The following is a 23,187-nucleotide window of genomic DNA, read 5'->3' on the forward strand; positions in this document are numbered from 1 at the left end:
AAGAAGAAAGAAAAGGAATCCAGGTTAAAAAAATAAGAAGCAAAATTCTCACTGTTTGCAGATGACATGATATTATACACAGAAAACCCCAAAGATGCCACAGAAAATTACTAGAGATAATCAGTGAATTTCATTAGCTGTTGCAAAGAGCTGACTCATGGGAAGAAACCCAGATGCTGGGAAAGATTGACAGCAGGAAGACAAGGGGACGACAGAGGATGAAATGGTTGCATGACATCACTGATTCAATGGACATGAGGTCAAGCAAACTCTAGGAGACTGTGAAGGACAGGGAAATCTGCTGTGCTGCAATACATAGGGTCACAAAGAGTTGGACACTATTGAGTGACTGAATAACAAAAAATCAATGACTATAGTAAAGTCACAGAATATAAAATCCATACATGCTTCTTGGCCTTTGGGCTAAGATCAAGTGTAGTATCTGTTCTTATCAGTTTAAAATCCTTTGCAGTCTTATACACTGAAAATAAAAAGTCAGAAAGAGAAACTAAGGAAACAATCCCATTCACCATTGCAACAGAAAGTAAAATACCTAAGAATAAGTCTACCTCAAGAGACAAAATACTTGTATGCAGAAAATTATAAGACACCTATGAAAGAAGCCAAAGTTAGCACAAACAAATGGAGAGATATACTATGTTCCTGGGTTGGAAGAATTAATATTGTGAAAATGATTATACTACTCAAAGCAATCTACAGATTGAATGCAATTCCTATCAAACTACCAGTGATATTTTCCACAGAACTAGAACAAAAAAATTCATAATTTGTATGAAAACTCAAAAGACCACGAGTAGACAAAGCAATCTTGAGAAAGAAGAATGGAGATGGGGGAATCAACTGTATTGTCCTCAGACTATACTACAAAACTACAGTCATCAAAAGATTATGATATTGGAACAGGAGAAAAACTACCCCCCAAAATTTATGCACTTATCTTCAATTAATATACAACAAAAGAAGCAAAACTAACACAATGGAGAAAAGGCAGTTGCTACAATCAGATGTGCTGGGAAAGATAACTATATATATGTATATATAATATAATGCATATATATATATATATATATATATATATATATATATATATATATAATCGTCTTTATCCATTCATCTATCATTGTATATTTAGACTGCTTCCAAGTCACTCCTGTAAATAGTGCTGCTATGAATACTGAGCATTATGTGTCCTTTTGAAATATAACTTTCTCTGGATATATGCTGAGAAGAGGGCTTGCAGGATCATATAGTAACTCTATTTTGAGTTTTAAAGCAATCTCCATACTGTTCTCCATAGTAGCTGAACAACATTTACTTCTCACCAGCAGTATAAAATGATTCCTTTTTTTCCACAGCTTCATCATTTATTATTTGTAGCTTTATATATATATAAACTCTTTTCCCAGTGGCTCAGCAGTAACATATCCATCTGCAATGTAGGAGATATTGGTTCCTGGAAGATCCCCTGGAGAAAGGCATGGCAATCCACTCCAGTATTCTTGCCTGGAGAATCCCATGGACAGAAGAGCCTGGTGGGCTACAGCCCAGAGTGTTGCATAGAGTCAGACATGACTGAAGCCATATATATATATGACTCATCCATAAAATGAATGAAATAATGTGAAATAATGTCATTTTCAGTAGCATGGATGATCCTACCGATTATCATACTAAGTGAAGTAAGGCAGACAAATACAAATATCATATGATATCACATACATGTGTAATCTATAAAAGTGATACAAAGGAACTTACAAAACTTACAAAAATGAAATATATTCACAACCATAGAAAGGAAATTATGGTTCCAAAGAGGTTTTGAGGGAGAAATAAATTAGATAGATGGAATTAACATATATACACCACTATATATAAAATAAGTAAAAAAAAAAAAAAAAACAAGGACCTACTGTTAAGCACAGCAAATTATATTCAATATTTTTTAATAAGCTAAAATGCAAAAAAAAATCTGAAAAAGAATGTACATACATATAGACTGAATTTCTTTTCCTATACACTTGAATTTAAGATATCATTGTAAATTAAGTATACATCAATTTTCAAAATCTCAAAGCCTTCATACCTAGGAATGCTTTTAACAAAAAAGAAACAAAACAAAACATGTGAATAAAAGAAAAATTAAATAAATTGGACTTCATTAAAATAAACATTTTGTGCTTCAAAAGACACCAGTAACAAAGTGAGAAGACAACCCATGGAATAGAAGAAAATAATTGCAAATCATAAGTGTTATAAAGGACTTGTATTCAGAATATATAAGGAATTATTATAACTTGTTAAAAAGACAATCTGTTTAAAAACTGGCAGAGGCTCTGAATAGACACTTCTCCAAGTAATGTATACAGACAGCTTAACAAGTACATAAAAGGATATTTGATATCATCAGTCATCAGGGAAATGTAACTCAAAATCACAATATAATACCAAATCACACCCCCTAGGATGGTTATAGAATGGATATAATTAAAAAAAATAGCAATAATAAGTGTTGGTGAGGAAGTGGAAAAATCAGAAATTTCATATATTGCTGGTGGGAATAAACATAATGTAGTCATTTTGTAACACAGTCTGATTGTTTGTCAAACAAACATAAATTTAATATATGGTCAGGTAATTTTACATCTAAGTATATTCTTCCAAAATATTAAAAAATTATGTTCACATAAACAATTATATGTGAATGATCATGGGAATATTATCAATAATCATCAAAAGGTAGAAAAAATAAATAGTTACCAATGAATGAAAGCAGCATAGGCATGCAATGGAATATTATTATTATTATACATCCATAAAAAGGAAATAAAGTACTGATACATGCTGAACCACAGATGAAAGTTAAAAAAAAGAGAAAAAAAAACACTCCTAAGTGAAGGAAACCAATAACAAAAGAGAACATATTGTGCTTCCATTTATGTAAAATATCCAGAATAAGGATGCCGTAGAAACAGAAATTATTTAGTTTAGTGGTTGCTAACATATTTGTGCTGGTGTGTGTCTATGTGTTTGTGTTGTGTGTGTTATGCGTACATGCAGTGTACTAAATAGATTATAGCTAAAGGTTCCCAGTTTTTTTTTCTTTTTTTAAAGTGACCAAAATGTTTTATGGTGGTGATAATTGCACATATCTGTGAATATATTTTAACCCATCTGCTTCAAATGGGTGACTTGTGTAGCATGTGAATCAAATGTCAAAAACAAACAAACAAAAAAAGTAGATCAAAGAAAGGGAAACAAGATGGTGGACTATAAGGACCTTGAGCTCACCACCTCATATGACTACACCTAAATCAAAACTAATTACTAAACAACCATCTATACAAATATTGGAACTTACCAAAAAAGATATTCTAAGTCTAAAGATGGTAGGAGAGGTGCATTTGGAATTAGTCAAGTCCCATAACGTTGGGTGGACAATGATCAAGCTAGAGAATAATTATATTGCAGAAGTTTTGCTCTGAGCCCAGCATCACAACCTAGAAGTCTGGCATCAAGAGGAGGAACCCCCAAATCACGATGTTTTGAAGGGCACTGAAGATTGATCACAAGTGCTCCACAGGACTGGGGAAAACAGAGACTCCACTCTTTGTTGTTGTTCAGTTGCTAAGTCGTGTCTGACTTTTTGTGACCCCACGGGCTGTAGCATGCCAGTCTTCCCTGTCTTTCACTATCTTCCAGAGTTTGCTCAAGTTCATGTCCATTGAGTCTGTGATGTCATCTAACCATCTCATTCTCTGTCACCCTCTTTTCCTGCTCTCAACCTTTCCCAGCATCAGAGTCTTTTCCAGTGAGTTGGCACTTCTCATCAGGTAGCTGAAGTATTGGAACTTCAGCTTCAGCATCAGTCCTTCCAATGAATATTCAGGGTTGATTTCTTTTAGGAATGACTGGTTTCATCTCCTTGCTGTCCAATGGACTCTCAAGAGTCATCTTCAGCACCATAGTTAGAAAGCATCAATTTTTCGGTGTTCAGCATTCTTCATAGTCCAACTCTCACATCCACACATGACTACTGGAAAAACCATAGCTTTGACTATATTGACCTTTGTAAGCAAAGTGATGCCTCTGCTTTTTAATATGCTGTATAGGTTTTTCATAGCTTTACTTCCAAAGAGCAAGTGTCTTTTAATTTCACAGTTGTAGTCACCATCTGCAGTGATTTTGAAGCCCAAGAAAATAAAATCTGCTACTGTTTCCATTTTTCACTCATCTGTTTGCCATGAAGTGATGGGACTGGATGCCATGTTCTCCACTCTTTGAGGGTACACAAAAGGTCTCATATATACCAGGACTCAGAGCAAAAGCAGTGACTTCACAGGAGCCTTGGCCAGACTTACTTGATAGTCTTGATGGAATTTCTGGTGACTCAAGGGGCAGCTCTAGCTCTCTCAGGGTCATAAAATCTGGTGGCAGATATATCAAGGAGTATTTACCTATGTGAATTCTTCCTGGTAGCAGATATTGCTTCATCATAAGCACCTTGACCAGGCCCCAAGCCATAAACTTTAGGTTCCAATGCTGGGACACATCAGGCCAAATAAATGAAATGGTGAGAACATAGCCCCACCCATCAACAGACAAGCTACCTAAATTTTTTTTCTGAACAAACAACTTGTACACATGTTCCTTGACATGGCTCTGCCCACCAAAAGGCCAAAACACAGCTCCAAACACCATGGATCAGGCCCCAGCTCCTTCAACCAGGATGCTAGTACAAATCTCTAGAGCAACCTAACACATTATGGGGCAGACACCATAAAGGAGAAAACTATGATCTTTCATTCTACAGATCTGAATCTGCCAATAAATGTCAGAACCCAACCTGGTACAAAATGGTCCCTGGATATTAGGTGAGAAGATGGGAGTGAACAACTGCAATACATAATCACTTCTCCAAAGTTAAAAATATAAATAAACTACCACATAAAAAAATGCAATAGATATTTGAACAAAATGTGATGGCAAGGAACATGATCCAGAAGAAGAGAAAAGTGGAGGAAGACAATCTATCTGAGAAAGATTTTAGAGTAATGATTGTAAATGTGATCTAAGAACTCAGGAAAAGGATGCATTTACAGAAAGACAGGCTATAAGAAAATTTTAGCAAGAATTAGAAAATATAAAGAACAACCAAACAGAGTTGAAGACTAAAATAACCAAAATGAAAAATAGACTAGAAGGAATAAATAGCAGAATAATTGATGCAGAAGAAAAGAGCAGTGAGTTGGAACAAAAAGTGATGGAAATTACTGCTGCAGAACAGAATAAAGAAAAGAGAATGAAAATAAATGAGGACAGTTTAAGAAACTTCTGGGACAATGTCAAATGCACCAGCATTGCAAATTAGGAGTCCCAGAAAGAGAAAAAGGACCCAAGAACATATTGAAGACATAATGGATGAAAACTACTCTAGTGTGGGAAAAGAAACAGTAAAACAAATCCAGGAAGCACACAGAATCCAATACAGGATTAATCAAAGTAGGAATTCGCTAAAACACACAATAATCAACATGAAAAAAGTTAAAAACAAAGAGAAAATTTTAAAAACAACAAAGCAAAAGCAACAAATAACACAAGAAAATCACAATATGTGTATCATTAGAAACTCTGCAAACCTGAAGGGAGTCTCACAATATATTTAAAGTTATGAAAGGAAAAACTTACAACCAAGACTACTCTACCTACAAAGAATCTCATTCAAATTCAATGGAGAAAAACAAAACTTTTACAGAAAACAAAAGCTAAACAAATTCAGTACCACCAAAAAACAATTTTACGACGAATACTAAAGGCACTTCTCTAGGCAAAAAAGTCAAGGTCACAAAAAGAAACATGAAGATTATGAAATGGGGAAACTCGTTGGTAAAGACAAGCACACAGCTTTGTTGTAGCTGTTCAGTTACAAAGTGGTATTTGGCTCTTTGTGGCACCATGGAGTGCAACAAGCCAGGTTCCTCTATCCTTTACTATCTTTTGTAGTTTGTTCAAATTCATGTCCATTGAATTGGGGATTCTATCTAACCACTTCATCCTCTGCTGCCCCCTTCTCCTTTGGGCTTCAAACTTTTCCAGCATCAGGGTCTTTTCCAATGAGTCAGCTCTTGGCATCAGGTGGCCAAAGTATTGGAGCTTCAGCTTCAGCATCAGTCCTTCAAATGAATATTCAGAGTTGATTTCATTTAGGATTGACCGGTTTGATCTCCTTGCAGTCCAAAGGACTCACAAGAGTCTTCTCTAACACCACAATTCTAAAGCATCAATTCTTTGGTCCATTCTTTATGGTCCATCTCTCACATCTGTACATGAATGTTGTAAAAACCATAGGCTTGACTATATGGACTTTGAGTATAACCTTGCTAGCATGTGAAATGAAGGCAATTATATGCTAGATTGAATATTCTTTGGCATTTCTCTTCTTTGTGATTGGAATGAAAACTGACCTTTTATAGTTGTGTGGCCACTGCTGAGTTTTCCAAATTTTCTGACATAGTGAGTGCAGCACTTTAACAGCATCACCTTTTAGGGAACATTTCATACAAGGATGGGCACCATAAAAAGATAGAACCTAACAGAAGCAGAAGTGTTTAAGAAGAGATGACAAACACACAGTAAAGATAAGTAATAATTAACATACAGATACAATATCAAAACCAGTAATCATGAGAGAGGAGAGTACAAATGCAAGGTCTTTAAAACACATGTGAAGTTAAGAAATCAGCAACTTAATGTATATACATGTATATACTGATTGTTATGCCAAATCCTCATACTAACCACAAGTCAAACATCTATATTAAAGACCTAAATGTGAGACCAGAAACTACAAAACTCTTAGAGAAAAACATAGGCTGAACATTTTTTGACACAAATCACAGCAAGATCCACTCTGACCAAACTCCTAGAGGAATGGAAATTAAAAAAAAAAAGTAAATAGGACTTAATTAAACTTAAAAGCTGTTGCACAGCAAAGGAAATCATAAACAAGATGAAAAGGCAGTGCTTAGAATTGGAGAAAATAATTGCAAATGAAGTAAGGGACAAAAGATTAATCTCCAAGATATACAACCAGCTCATACAGCTCAACATAAGAAAAACAAACAATCCAATCAAAAAACCATGTGCACAAGATCTAAACAGACATTACTCCAAAGAAGACATGAAAATGGGTAACAAACACATGAAAACAAAAGGTCAGTATTACTCATTATTCAATTCAGTTCAGTTCAGTAGCTCAGTCATGTCTGACTCATTGTGACCCCATGGACTGCAGCATGCCGGGCTTCCCTGTCCATCGCCAAACCCCAGAGTTCACCCAAACTCATGTTCATTGAGTTGGTGATGCCATCCAGCCATCTCATCCTCTTGCTGTCCCCTTCTCCTCCTGCCTTCAATCTTTCCCAGCATCAGGGTCTTTTCAAAGGAGTCAGCTCTTCACATCAGGTGGCCAAATTATCGGAGTTTCAGCTTCAGCATCAGATCTTCCAATGAATAGTAAGGACTGATTTCCATTACGATTGACTGGTTGGATCTCCTTGCAGTCCAAGGGACTCGTTAAGAGTCTTCTCCAACACCACAGTTCAAAAGCATCAATTCCTCAGAGCTCAGCTTTCTTTATAGTCTTACTCTCACATCCATGCATGACTACTGGAAAATCATAGGTTTGACTAGATGGACCTTTGTTGGCAAAGCAATGCCTCTGCTTTTTAATATGCTGTCTAGGCTGTCATAAGTTTTCTTCCAAGGAGGAAGCATCATTTAATTCCATGGCTGCAGTCACCATCTGCAGTGATTTTGGAACCCAATAAAAGTCTGTGACTGTTTCCACTGTTTCTCCATCTATTTGCCATGAAGTGATGGGACCAGATGCCATGATCTTAGTTTTCTGAATGTTGAGCTTTAAGCCAACTTTTTCACTCTCCTCTTTCACTTTCATCAGAAGGCCCTTTGTTTCTTCTTTGCTTTCTGACATAAGGATGGTGTCATCTACATATCTCAGGTTATTGGTATTTCTACCAGCAATCTTGATTCCAGCTTATGCTTCCTCCAACTCAGCCTTTCTCGTGATGTACTCTGCATATAAGTTAAATAAGCAATGTGACAACATAAAGCCTTGACGTACTCCTTTCCTGATTTGGAACCAGTCTGTTTTTCCATGTCCAATTCTAACTGTTGCTTCCTGACCTGCATACAGATTTGCTGATTATTAGAGAAATGCAAATCAAAACTACAATGAGGAGTCACCTCACACTGGTCAGAATGGCCATCATTGAAGAATCAGTAAATACTGGATAGGATGTGAAGAAAAGCAAAGCCCCTTGTACTGTTGGTAGGAATGTAAGTTGATACAGCCACTATGAAGAACAGTATGGAGCTTTCTTTAGAAACTAGGAACAAATCTGACATATGGCCCAGCAATCCTACAAGGGAGCATATACCCTAAGAAAGCCCTAATTGAAAAAGACACATTCACAGCAATGTTCATTGCAGAACTATTTAAAATAGCCAGGACATAGAGGCAAACTTGAGTCAGTGGTAGTGAAGTTATACAGAATAGAGTAAGTCAGAAAGAGAAAAACAGATATCATATGTTAATGCATATATGGAACCCACAAAAATGGTACAGATGAACCTATTTGCAGGGCAGAAATAGAGACTCAGACATAGATAACAGACTTATGGATACAGAAGTGATTTGCCATCACTTCATGGCAAATAGATGGAGAAACAATGGAAACAGTGGCTGACTATTTTGGGGGGGCTCCAGAATCACTGCAGATGGTGATTGCAGTCATGAAATTAAAAGACGCTTATTCCTTGGAAGGAAAGTTATGACCAACCTAGACAGCACATTAAAAAGCAGAGATATTGCTTTTCCAACAAAGGTCCGTCTAGTCAAGGCTATGGTTTTTCCAGTGGTCATGTATGGATGTAAGAGTTGGACTATAAAGAAAGCTGAGTGCAGAAAAATGGATGCTTTTGAACTGTGGTGTTGGAGAAGACTCTCGAGAGTCCCTTGGACTGCAAGGAGATCCAACCAGTCCATCCTAAAGGAGATCAGTCCTGGGTGTTCATTGGTAGGACTGATGTTGAAGCTGAAACTCCAAAACTTTGGCCACCTGATTCGAAGAGGTGACTCATTTGAAAAGACCCTGATGCTGGGAAAGATTGAGGGCAGGAGGAGAAGGTGATGACACAGGATGAGATGAGATGCTTGGATGGCATCACCGACTCCATGGACATAGGTTTGGGTGAACTCTGGGAGATGGTGATGGACAGGGAGGCCTGGTGTGCTGTGGTTCATGGGGTTGCAAAGAGTTGGACACTACTGAGTGACTGAACTGAACTGAACTGAACTGAACTGAAGAGGGAAGTTTATAGCCTAACTCAGCAATCAAGAAAAGTATCAAATAAGCAACTTCAACTTATATCTAAAGCAACTACAGAAAGAAGAATAAGCAAAACTGGAAGCTAGTATAAGGTAATAAATGATAAAAATCAGAGCAGGAATAAATTAAACAGAGAATCATAAAACAATATAAAAGGTCAATCAAACTAAAAGCTTATTCTTAGAAAAGATAAACTAAATTGATAACTCTTTAGCCAAACTCATATAAGAAATAGGCATAGGGACCACCTAAATCAATAAATTTATAAATAAAAGGAAGCTGTTATGAATGACACCACAGAAATGTAAAGGACCATAAGAGACTATTACAAGCAACTATATTACCAAAAAAAAAAAAAAAAAGAAAGAAAGAAAGAAAAAAAACGGATATCCTATAAGAAATGGACAAATTCTTAGAAAGGTTCAATCTTTGAAGATTGAGCCAGAAAAAAATAGAAAATATGAACAGAACAATCACAAGTATTGAAGTTGAAACTGTGATTAAAATCTAACAAAAAAAAGTCCAAGACCAAATGGCTTCACAGTTAAATTCTAACTAAGTTTTAGAAAAGAAATTTGCACATATCCTTCTGAAAAAATTCCAAAAAATTTGTAGAGAAAAGAACAATCCCAAACTTATTTTATGAGACCACAATCACTCTAATACCAAAACCAGACAACTCAAAAAACTACAGGCCAATATCCCTGATGAACATAGACACAAAAGTCATCAACATAATACTAGCAAAATGTATTTAACATGCATTAAAAGGTCATACACCATGATCAAGTGGGATTTATCCCAAGGATGCAAGTTTTTTTTTCCATATTTGCAGATCAATGTGATGCACTACATTAACAAATAGAGTAACGAAGTCATATGATCATCACATAGATGCAGAAAAAGCTTTGAATAAAATTCACCATCCATTTATGATAAAGAAAAAAACTCCAGAAAGTAGGAATAGAGGGAACCTACCTCAAAATAGTAAAGGCCATATATGACAAACCCATAGCTAACATCATACTCAATAGTGAAAAGCTGAAAACATCTACTCTAAAATCAGGAACAGAACAAGGATGCCCATTATTTTTCATCATTATCAAACATAGTTTTAGAAGTCCTAGCCATAATAATCAGAGAATGAATATATATATATAAATAGCCCCAATTGATAAAGAAGAAGTAAAACTCACTATTTGCAAATGGCATGATACTATAGGTAGAAAACATAAAGATGCTAACAAAAAAACTACTAGCACTCATTAATGAGTTTGGTAAAATTGTAAGATACAAAATTAATATACAGAAATCTGTTGCATTGCATACCTTAACAATGAAATATCAGAAAAGGAATTTAAGCAAAGAGTCCCTTTTACCAGTACATCTGAAAGAATAAAATACCTAAGAATAAACCTAACTAAGGAGGCAAAAAGACTATGCTATGAAAACTTAAAAGATGTTCATGAAAGAAAATTAAGACAATGCAAACAGATTGAAAGATGTACTGTGTTCTTGGTTTGGAAGAATAAATACCACTAAAATAACTATACTACCCAAAGCAATCTACAGATTAAATGCAATCTCTATCAAATTACCATGGCATTATTTTCACAGAACTAGAATTTAAAAAATGTAAAATTTGCATGCAACCACAATAAATCACAAGAAGTCAATGCTAATTTGAGAAATAATAGAGCTGGAAGAATCAGGACCCCTGAATTCAGATTCTACTACAAAGCTACAGTATAGCACAAAAATAGACATATACCAATATAGAATGACAGAAAGCCCAGAAATAAACCCATGTATCTACAGCCAATTGTTGTTGTTCAGTCGCCCAGTCATGTTTGACTCTTTGTGACCCCATGGACTGCAGTACACCAGGCCTCCATGTCCCCCACCAACTCCCGAAGTTTGCCCAAGGTCATGTCCATTTCAAGGGTAATGCCATCCAGCCGTCTCATCCTCTGACACCCTCTTCTCTTTCTGCCCTCAATCTTTTCCAGCATCAGAGACTTTTTCAATGAGTCAGCTGTTGGCATTAGATGACCAAAATATTGGAGCTTGAGCTTCAGCATCAGTCCTTCCAATGGGTATTTGGGATTGATTTTCCTTGAGATTGACTGGTGTGGTCTCCTTGTTGTCCAAGGGACTTTTAGGAGTCTTCTCTAGCACCACACTTCGAAGGCATCAGTTCTTTGGTGTTGTGCCTTCTTTATGGTCCAGCTCTCACAACTATACATGACTACTGAGAAGACCATAGCCTTGAATATACAGAGCTTTGTTGCTAGAGTAATGTCTCTGCTTTTCAACACCCTACCTAAGTTTTTCATCGCTTTCCTACCAAGAAGCAATCATTTTCTGATTTCATGGCTGCAGTCACCATCCTCAGTGATTTTAGATCCCAAGAAGAGGAAATCTGTCACACTTTCACCTTTTCCCCTTCTTTTTTCCATGAAGGAATGGGGTCAGATGTCATGATTCTAGTTTTTTTATTTTTTTTTAGTTTTAAGCCAGTTCTTTCACTCTCCTCCTTCATCCTCATCAAGAGGTTCTTTAGTTCCTCTTCACTTCCTGCCATTAAATTGGTATCATCCACATATCTGAGGTTGTTGATGTTTCTCCCGCCTGTCTTTATTCTATCTTATAACTCGTCCAGCTGGCATTTTTCATGAGGTGCTCAGCATATAGGTTAAACAAACAGCACGACAGCAGACAACTCTGTCGTACTCCTTTCTCAATCTTAAACCAATCAGTTGTTCCACACAGGGTTCTAACTGTTGCTTCTTGACCCTCATGAAGGTTTCTCAGGAGACAGGTAAGATGATCTGGTATTCCCATCTCTTTAAGAACTTGTCACAGTTTGTTATGATGCACACAGTCAAAGGCTTTAGCATAATTGATGAAACAGAGGTAGTTGTTTTTCTGGAATTTCCTTGCCTTCTTTATGATCCAGTGAATGTTGGAAATTTGATCTCTGGTTCCTCTTCCTTTTCTGAACCTAGCTTGGACATCTGGAAGTTGTTGGTTCACATAATGCTGAAGCTTAGCATGCAAGATTTTAAGCATGACCTTACTAGCATATCTCTGATAGCTTAGCTGGTACAAGAATCTGCCTGCAATGCAGGCGATCTCAGTTTGATTCCTGGGACAGGAAGATCCCCTGGAGAATGGACAGGATATCCACTCCAGTATTCATGAGCTGCCTGTTGGCTCAGATGGTAAAGAATCCAACGGAATGTGGGATACCTGGATTTGATCCATGGGTTGGGAAGATCTCCTGTAGAAGGGAATGGAAACACACTCCAGTATTCTTGTCTGGAGAATTTCATGGACTTCAGAGCCTGGCAGGCTACAGTCCATGGGATTACAAATAGTCAGACATGACTGAGCAACTTTCACTTCACTTACTAACACGGAAGATGATTCTAATTGCCAGATGATAAGCACATTATTGGGAATTGGGATGAGGATTGACCTTTTCCAGTCCTGTGGCCACTGCTGGGTCTTCCAGATTTGCTGACATATTGAATGCAGCACCTTGATGGCATCATCCTTTAGAGTTTTGAATAGTTCTACTGAAATTCTATCACATCCACTATCCTTATTAATAACAGTGCTTCCTAAGGCCCATTTGACTTCGCTCTCCAAAATGTCTGGCTCTGGGTGATTGAACACATGATTGTAGTTATCTGATTCATTAAGATCTTTTTAGTGCAGTTCTTCCATGTATTCTTTCCATCCCCTCTTGATCTCTTCAGCATCTACTAAAGTCTCTACCTTTTCTGTCCTTTATTGTGCCATCTTTGGGTTAAATGTTCCCTTGATATATCCAATCTTCCTGAAGAGATCTCTAGTCTTTCCCCTTCTGTTGTTTTCTTCTAGCGTTAAGCACTGTTCATTGAAGAAGGCCTTCTTGTCTCTCCATGCTATTCTTTTCAACTTTGCATTCAGTTGAATGTACCTTTCCCATTCTCCTTTGCTTTTTCCTTCTCTTCTGTAGCAAAAATGCAGCATGTAGAAAGCCCAGAAATAAACCCATGTACCTATGGTCAATTAATCTATGCCAGAAGATATAAGAATATGCAATGGAGAAAAGACAGTCTCTTCGATAAATGGCACTGGGAATACTGGACAGTTACCTGTTAAAGAATGAAACTAATGCATTCTCTAATATCATATATAAAAACAAATTCAAATTGTTAATACCTAAATGTAAGACTGTATGCTATAAAACTCCTAAAGGAAAGCATAGACAGGACATCTTTGACATAAATTACAGAAGTATCTTTTTGCATCTGTCTGCAAGAGTAATGGAAATAAAAACAAAATAAACAAATGGGACTTAATTAAACTTTAAAAAATTCAAAGTAATCTAAATATAACTTAAAGTTAATAGTAGAAAAGAAAATAAAATACTTTTCCTCCCAATATAGGAACAAGACAGGGTATTCATTTTCACCAAATGTATTTAGTGTTGTGCTATTGTCTATAGACAAGATAATTAGGCAAGAAAGAAAAATTAAGAAAAAACTTTCCAGTGTGGAAGAAGTAAAACTATCTATATCTATAGATGATATAATATTGTATGGAGAAACATCTTAAAAACAAAACACTAATAATTTATTAGTAACAATAAATGAATTCAGCTACTTTGCAAGATACATTATCAATATATAAAAGTCAATTGTCTTTCTGTACTCTAAAAATGAATGTTCCAAAAATGAAATTAATAAAACAATTATATTTAGAATAGCATCAAGATAGCCAACACGTACATGCAAAAGTGCCCAACATTACTAATGATCAAAGAAATGCAAACCAAAACCACAATAGATGTCACTTCATACCTGTCAGAAAGGCTATCAACAAAAAGAGATTAAAAGTGTTGACAAAAATGTGGAGAAAAGGGAACACTTGGGCAGTGTTTTTAAGAATGTAAATTCATGCAGCCACTAGAGAAAATGGTATAGAGATTTCTCCAGAAATTGAAAATAGAGCTACAATATGATCCAGTATTTAAAATTCTGGATTTATATAAAAAATGTTTTAAAGTACATCAGAGAGAAATCTGCACTCCCATATTGTCAGGGAATGTTTGACGGGAGGATTCCTACATGCTGTCTCTCATGAGTCCTTTGTCCCTCTTCAAGCGGAACAGCACGCTGCTCCCAGGGACTGAGGTCATTGTGTGAGGCAAGCATGAGTCTCCTTTAGTAAACATTCTCCTTAGGACAAAACAGCTTAATCTCCTTCCCCTTTCTTGAGATATGGATTGTCTCCTGACCTTGTGACTAACATTACCCGTTGTTCCCTTGGTAACAGTTGCTGTACATTTGGTTTTCTGATCTCTATAATTCCCGAAAGAAGTTTCTTGTACTGCAGCCTATATATACTCATAGAAAAATCATTAAAGCACCTTTGCTCCATCAGAGCTTAGGTCCCCGGGTCTTTTTTGTCTCTCTTTCTCTTTCTCTCTCTCTCTTTCTCTCTTTCACTTTCTTATCGTCGACTCCGCGCCACAAGGTTCCGGTCCATTAAAGGACCCCAACACCATATTTATTGCAGCACCATTCAAAACAACCAAGATGTCGAAACAACCTATGTATCTGCCAACAGATGAATGGATAAAGGTGTGGCATATATGTATAATGGAATATTATTCAACTATGATAAAGAAGAAAATTCTGCCATTTGCAAAATGTGTGGACCTCAAGGGCATTATGCTAAGTGAAATAAGCCAGACAGATCATGTTATCCCTTATTGTGAATTCATTTAAAAAGACAAATGTGTGAAGTAATGTTAATTAAATAAGTGGTGGGAATACTGGCACAATGTATACATATGTCAAAGAAGGGCAATGCCAAACAATGTTCAAACTACCGCACAGTTGCACTCCTTTCAAATACTAGCAAGGTAATGCTCAAAATCCTTCAAGCTAGGCTTCAATATTAAAGTGAACCGAGAACTTCCAGATGTACAAGCTGGATTTAGAAAAGGTAGAGAAACCAGGGATCAAACTGTCAACATTCATTGGATCAAAGAAAAAGCAAGAGAATTCTAGAAAAATATCTACTTATGCCTCATTGACTATGTTAAAGCCCTTCACTGTGTGGATTACTACAAACTGTGGAAAATTCTTAAAGATGAGTATACCAGAACACCTCACCTGCCTCCCAAGAAACCTTTATGCAGGTCAACAAGCAATAGTTAGAACCGGACATGGAACAAAGGACTGGTTCAAAATTGAGAAAGGAGTACACCAGGGTTATATACTGTCCCCCTGCTTATTTAATTTATATGCAGATCACAATATGCAGAATGCCACATTAAATGAGTCATTAACTGGAATTAAGATTGCCAGGAGAAATACCAATAACTTCAGATATGCAAATGATGCCACGCAGATAGCAGAACACAAAAAGAAACTAAGAGTCTCTCAATAAAGGTGAAAGAGGAGAGTAAAAAAGCTGGCTCAAATCTCAACATTTAAAAAACTAACATCATGGCACCCAGTCCCATCACTTCATGGCAAATAGATGTGTAAAACATGGAACCAGTAACAGACTATTTTCATGAGCTCCAAAGTCACTGTGTACAGTGACTGCAGCCATGAATTAAAAGATGCTGCCTCTTTGGAAGAAAAGCTATGACCAACCTAGACAGCATATTAAAAAGCAGAGACATCACTTTGCCGATAAAAGTCCGTACATTCAAAGCTATGGTTTTTCCATTAGTCATATATAGATCTGAAAGTTGGACCATAAAGAAGGCTGAGGTCTGAAGAATTGATGCTTTCAAATTGTGCTGGAGAAGACTCTTGAGAGTCTGATGGACAGCAAAGAGATCCAACCAGTCAATCCTAAAGGAAATCAGTCCTGACTATTCATTGGAAGGATTGATGCTGAAGCTGAAGCTCCAGTACTTTGGCCACCTGATGTGACGTGTTGACTCACTGGAAAAGACCCTTATGCTGGAAAAGATTGAGGGCAGGAGGAGAAGGGGTTGACAGAGGATGAGATTGTTGAATGGCATCACCAACTCAGTGGACATGAGTTTGAACAAACTGAGAGATAGTGAAGGACAGGGAAGACTGGCATGCTGCAGTCCATGAAGCCTCAAAGAGTAGAATACAACGTAGCTACTGAACAACAAAATACATACATAAAATTATCACAATAAACTCTTCTTTAAATATCTTACAATTTTATTTGCCAATTATACCTCAAAAATCTGATAATATTTACACATCTGAATAGTTTTTAAGTGATCCTAATTGTATCAGTGTGGAGGACACTGTTTTGAGTATCTCTGTCAAAATATTCTGCTTATGATGGCAATAGGAATATTGCCCATTGTCCCAGCTGTCCAGTGTCTTGTAGAAATATTCTAACTTATTCTTGTGACATGAATTTACCCATAGTTTTGTTAGCATAAACTCTCTTGGCCCTTTTTCATCTTATTGTTCATGTAGTTATTCTCAGTAGTTTACACAGACATGTTAAAAAATCAAAAAAAATCTATAAAATTTAAGCCACATATCTTGCTTGAAAAGACAATCACTTCCAACTCTGTTAGCTTTTACTTTTGGTATTTGCCTCTACAAATCTCTAACAAGATCCTTATTTGACCTCTTCTTCATTCGATAGTTTTAGGCATACTGACTTCCATTAATGTAGTGAATATGTTGGTCTTTGTCACTTCCCTGCTCCACACTACATATGGATACACCAACAGTTTCATCATATTCTAAATATAGTTATACAACAAATTTTCTAGATCAATAATTATTCTTTACTTTTTATTACTATGTAAATATTATTCAAATGAATTATATTGTTTGCAAAGACTAATTTTTCTTTCTTGCCTTAATTTTCCCCTCTTGACAGCAACAATTTCAAAATTTTCTTCTTTGCTTACTTTTGCAACTAATTATAACAAGATTTGGGGAAGGCAATGGCACCCCACTCCAGTACTCTTGCCTGGAAAATCCCATGGACAGAGGAGCCTGGTTGGCAGCAGTCCATGGGGTCGCTAGGAGTCAGACACGACTGAGCGACTTCACTTTCATTTTTCACTTTCATGCATTGGGGAAGGAAATGGCAACCCACTCCATTATTCTTGCCTGGAGAATCCCAGGGATAAGGGAACCTGGTGGGCTGCCGTCTATGGGGTTGCAGAGTCGGACACGACTGAAGGGACTTAGCAGCAGCAGCAGCACACCAAGATTATTCAAAATCTGTGTAAAATATATCTCAATACTTCATATATTCTTATACATTCCTTTTTTAGTATATTGTTGCCTGAAATATCATCTTCATCTTTAACCCATAACACTTTCTTTCTGTGCTGATGCATGACACAAACTTAGGTTTCCATCACCATCTTACCGAAGATTGTCTTTATTTGCCTGTAGTGTCAGTCTTCCCATTTCCTAGATATGTCTTTCTCTTTTGTTGGATTATATTTGAATTTGCTAGAACATCTCAAGATGTTTCTTAAGAAAGCATGAATGGGATGGGAATTTCTTAAGGACTTTTGATTGTCTGAAAATATCTAAGACAACCAGCACACTTGTTATAGTTTGGTTCAATTGTAAAAATTTTTAATTAATAATTCTGAGACCATTTATCCATTGCTTTTCAGAACTTAGTGTTGTTATTAAACCAATTCTGATTTCCAACATGCACATGTAACCAATGTTTTTTTTTCTATAAAATACACTATTGTATTGAGTAATAAATGCACACTTTAAATGAGGAATACCATACTATCCAAGGCATCAAGTTTATTTTGAAATATTTATTTGGTACTCATCCCACCGTGCGTTGTCTCATCTCTTTTCCTAGAATTGCTATGAACTGAATGTTGGACATCCTGATATATTTCTCTAATTTCAAATTTTCACTACTATTTTTCATTTCTGACTTTATCCCTATATCCTTGAAGACTTTCTCAAGTATGTTTTACAACTTTCATTTAAATAAATAATTTATGGATAATTCAAATATATAATTACCACTGAATTTCTAGTTTCCAAGATCTCTTCTCGCATTTTTAAGTTTTTTCCTCCCTGTAAATTAATATTTTTAATCTGATTTTACCTATTTTTATTTAACTGAAGGATAACTGCTTTAGGGGATTTTGTTGTTTTCAGCCAAATATCAGCATGAATCAGATATAGGTAAACATATATCCCCTCCCTCTTGAACCTCCCTCCCATGTCCCTCCTCATCCCACCACTCTAGGTGGTTACAGACACTTTAGGAGTTACCTGAGTCATATAGCAAATTTTCATTGGCTATCAATTTTACAGTCTTATACAGTCAGAAAAATCAAGACTGGGAGCTGACTGGCTCAGATCATGAACTCCATATTACCAAATTCATATTTAAATTGAAGAAAGTAGGGAAAACCAATAGACCATTCAGGTATGACCTAAGTTAAATCTCTTATGATTATAGATTGAAAGTGAAAATAGATTCAAGGGATTAGATCTGATAGAGAGAGTGCCTAAAGAACTATAGACAGAGGTTCATAACATGGTAAGGAGGCAGTGACCAAGACAATGCCAAAGAAAATAAATGCAACAAAGCAAAATGGTTGTCTAGGAGGACTAACAAAGAGCTGAGAAAAGAAAAGGAAGAGGAAAAGGAGAAAAGGAAAGATATATTCATCTGAATGTAGAGTTCCAAAGAATAGCAAGTAGAGGTAAGAAAGCCTTCCTAAATGATCAAAGCAGGAAAAAAAAAAAAAAAGAAGAAAACAATAGAATGGGAAAGACTAGAGATCTCTTCAAGAAAATTAGAGATGCCAAGGGTATATTTCATCTAAAGATGGGCACAGTAAGGAAAGAAACAGTATGGACATACCAGAAGCAGAAGATATTAAGAAGAGGAGGCAAGAGTACAGAGAGGAACGATACAAAAAAGATCTTCATGACCTAGATAACCATTATGATGAGATCACTCACCTAGAGCCAGACATTCTGGAGTGTGAAGTCAAGTGGGTCTTTGGAAGCATCACTTTGAACAAAGCTACTGGAGGTGATGGAATTCCAGTTGAGCTATTTCAAATCCTAAAAGAAGATGCTGTTAAAGTGTAACATTAAATATGCTAGCAAATTTGGAAAACTCAGCAGTGGCCATGGGACTGGAAAAGGTCAGCTTCCATTTGCATTTCAAGAGGGGCAATGCCAAAGAATGTTCAGACTATGGCACAATTGAAATCACTTCACATGTCAGCAAAGTAATGATCAAAATTCTCCAAGCTAGGCTTCAACAGTACTGAACCACGAAATTCCAGATGTTCAAGCTAAATTGAGAAAAGGCAGAGGAACCAGAGATCAAACTGTCAACATCACTTGGATCATAGAAAAAGCAAGAGAATTACAGAAAAAACATCTAATTCTTGATCACTGTCTCCTGTACGGTGTCACGAACCTCCATTCATCGTTCTTCAGGCATTCTGTCTATCAGATCTAATCCCTTGAATCTATGTGTCACTTCTACTATATAATATAGAGACTTTAGGTCATACCTGAATGGTCTAGTGGTTTTCCCTACTTTCTTCAAAATAAGTCAGAATTTGCCAATAAGGAGTCTACGATCTGAACCACAGTCAGTTCCCGGTCTTGTTTTTGCTAACTATATAGAGATTTTCCATCTTTGGCTGCAAAGAATTTAATCAATCTGATTTCGGTATTGAGTATCTTGTGATGTCCATGTATAGAGACTTCTCTTGTGTTGTTGGAAGAGGGTGTTTCCTATGACCAGTGCATTCTCTTGGCAAAACTCTGTTAGTGTTTGACCTGCTTCATTTAATACCTGAAGGTCAAATTTGCACATTACTCCAAGAATCTCTTGACTGCCTATTTTTGCATTCCAGTCCCCTATAATGAAAAGGACATCTTTTTTGAGTGTTAGTTCTACAAGGTCTTGTAGATTTTCATAGCACCATTCAACATCAGCTTCCTCAGCATTACTGGTCAGGCATAGACTTGGATTACTATGATGTTGACTGGCTTGCCTTGGAAATGAACAGAGATCATTCTTTCATTTTTTGAGATTGCATCCAAGTACTGCATTTCAGGCTCTTTTGTTGACTATGATGGCTACTCCGTTTCTTCTAAGGGATTCTTGCCCACAATAGTAGATATAATGGTCATCTGAGTTAAATTCACCCATTCCAGTCCATTTTAGTCTGTTGATTCCTAAAATGTTGATGTTCTCTCTTTCCATCTCCTGTTTGACCACTTCCAATTTGCCTTGATTCATGGATATAGCATTTTTGGTTCCTATACAATATTGCTCTTTACAACATTGGACTTTGCTTCTATCACCAGTCACATCCACAACTGGGTGTTGTTTTTGCTTTGTCTTTGTCTCTTCATTCTTTCTGCAGTTATTTCTCCACTGATCTCCAGTAGCATACTGGGCACTTACTGACCTGGGGAGTTCATCTTTCAGTGTCCTATCTTTTTTTTTTTTTTCTTTTCATACTGTTCATGGGTTTCTCAAAGCATGAATACTGAAATGGTTTGCCATCCCCTTCTCCAGTGAACCATGTTTTGTCAGAACTCTCCACCATATCCCACCCTTCTTGTGTGGCCCTGCATATCCTGGCTCATAGTTTCATTGAGTTAGACAGGCTCAATGAGTTAGGCTGTGGTCCATGTGGTCAGTTTGGTTAATTTTCTGTGATTGTGGTTTTCATTCTCTCTGCCCTCTGATGGGTATATGCAGATTACATCATGAAAAATACTGAGCTGGATGAAGCACAAGATGGAATCGAGATTGCCAGGTGAAATATCAATAACCTCAGATAAGCAGATGACACCTTTATGGCAGAAAGCGAAGGGGAACTAAAGAGCCTCTTGATGAACATGAAAGAGGAGAGTGTCTTAAAACTCATCATTCAAAACCTAAGATCATGGCATCCGGTCCCATCAGTTCATGGCAAATAGATGAGGAAGTAATGAAAACAGTGACAGACTTTATTTTTTTGGTCTCCAAAATCACTGAAGATGGTGACTACCTCCACGAAATTAAAAGATGCTTGCTCCTTGGAAGACAAGTTATGACAAAACTAGACAGCATACTGAAAAGCATAGACATAACATTACTAACACAGGTCCATCTATTCAAAGCTATGGTTTTTCCAGTATTCATGTATGGATGTGAGAGTTGGACCATAAAGAAAGCTGAGCACTGAGGAATTAATCCTTTTGAACTATGGTGCTGGAAAAGACTCTTGAGCATCCCTTGGATTGCAAGGAGATCAAAGAAGTCAATCCTAAGTAAATCAATCCTGAATATTCATTAGAATGTCTGATGCTGAAGCTCCAATGCCTTGGCCACCTGATGCAAAGAGCCGACACATGAGAAAAGACCCCGATTCTGGGAATTATTGAAGGCAGGAGGAGAAAGGGGATGACAAAGGATGAGATGATTGGATGGCATCAGTGACTCCATGGACATTAGTTTGAACAAGCTCTTGGAGATGGCTAATGACAGCAAAGGCTGCCATGCTTCAATCCATGGAGTCACAAAGAGTCAGACACGACTGAGTGACTAAACAGTAACAACAAATAGCTTTTGAATCATCTTGTTTTCAATGTCATTTATTCTGGAATTTTTTTTTTTAGTTTCCCTTCTGTTTTCTTCAGTTACCTGTTCGTTATTTAGAAACATATTGTTTAGTCTCCATGTGTTTGTGTTTTTACATTTTTTTCTTGTAATTGATATCTAGTCTCATAGCATTGTCATCAGAAAAAGATGCTTGATATGATTTCAATTTTCTTAAATTTATTTAGGTTTGATTTGCGACACAAGATGTTGTCTATCCTGGAGAATTTCCAGGTGCACTTGAGAAGAAAGTTGATTCTTCTGCATTTGGATGGAATATCCTGAAGATATCCACTGGATTCATCTGGTCTAATGTGTCATTAAGGCTTGTGTTTCCCTATTAATTTTCTCTTTTGATGATTTGTCCTTTGATTTAGAATGTTAAAGTAGAGTGTTAAAGTCTCCTACTATTATTGTGTTACTTTCAATTTCTCTTTATATGTTTGTTAGTGTTTGTCTTAGGTATTGAAGTGCTCCTATGTTGGGTGAATAGACATTTACAATTGTTATGTCTTCCTCTTAGATTGATCCCTTGATCATTATGTAGTGTCCATCCTTGTCTCTTGCAATGTTCTTTATTTTAAGGTCCCTGGTAGCTGAGCTGGTAAAGATTCAGCCTGAAATACAGGAAAACTGGTTCAATTTCTGAGTCAGGAACGTCTCCTGGAGAAGGGATAGGCTACCCACTCCTGTATACTTGGTCTTCCCTGGTGGCTTAGCTGGTAAAGAATCCACCTGCAATGCGGTGGGTTTGATCCCTGGGTTGGGAATATCCCCTGGAGAAAGAATGGCTACCCACTCCCATATTCTAGCCTGGAGAATTCTATGGACTGTACAGTTTGTGAGGTCACAAACAGTCAGACATGACTGAGTGACTTTCCCTTTGTCTGATATGAGGATTACTACTCCAGCTTTCTTTGGATTTCCGTTTGCATGGAATATATCTTTCCATCCTCTCACTTTCAGTCTATATGTGTCTTTCAGCCTGAAGTGGGTTTCTTGTAGACAGCATATATATGGATCTTGTTTTGATATCCATTCAACTAGTCTTTATCTTTTGGTAGGATGATTTATCCCATTTACATTTAAGGTAATTATTTATATATACCTATATGTTCCTATTTTTTCC

General features: G+C 36.7%; 1 pseudogene; it reads left to right on the forward strand.

The window, feature by feature from the left end:
* The first annotated feature begins 403 nt into the window (after positions 1-403).
* Positions 404-526, forward strand: LOC133053318 (U2 spliceosomal RNA; annotated as a pseudogene).
* The last annotated feature ends 22,661 nt before the right edge of the window (positions 527-23,187 follow it).

The sequence above is a fragment of the Dama dama genome, chromosome X, assembly GCF_033118175.1.
Source record: "Dama dama isolate Ldn47 chromosome X, ASM3311817v1, whole genome shotgun sequence".
Taxonomy (NCBI): domain Eukaryota; kingdom Metazoa; phylum Chordata; class Mammalia; order Artiodactyla; family Cervidae; genus Dama; species Dama dama.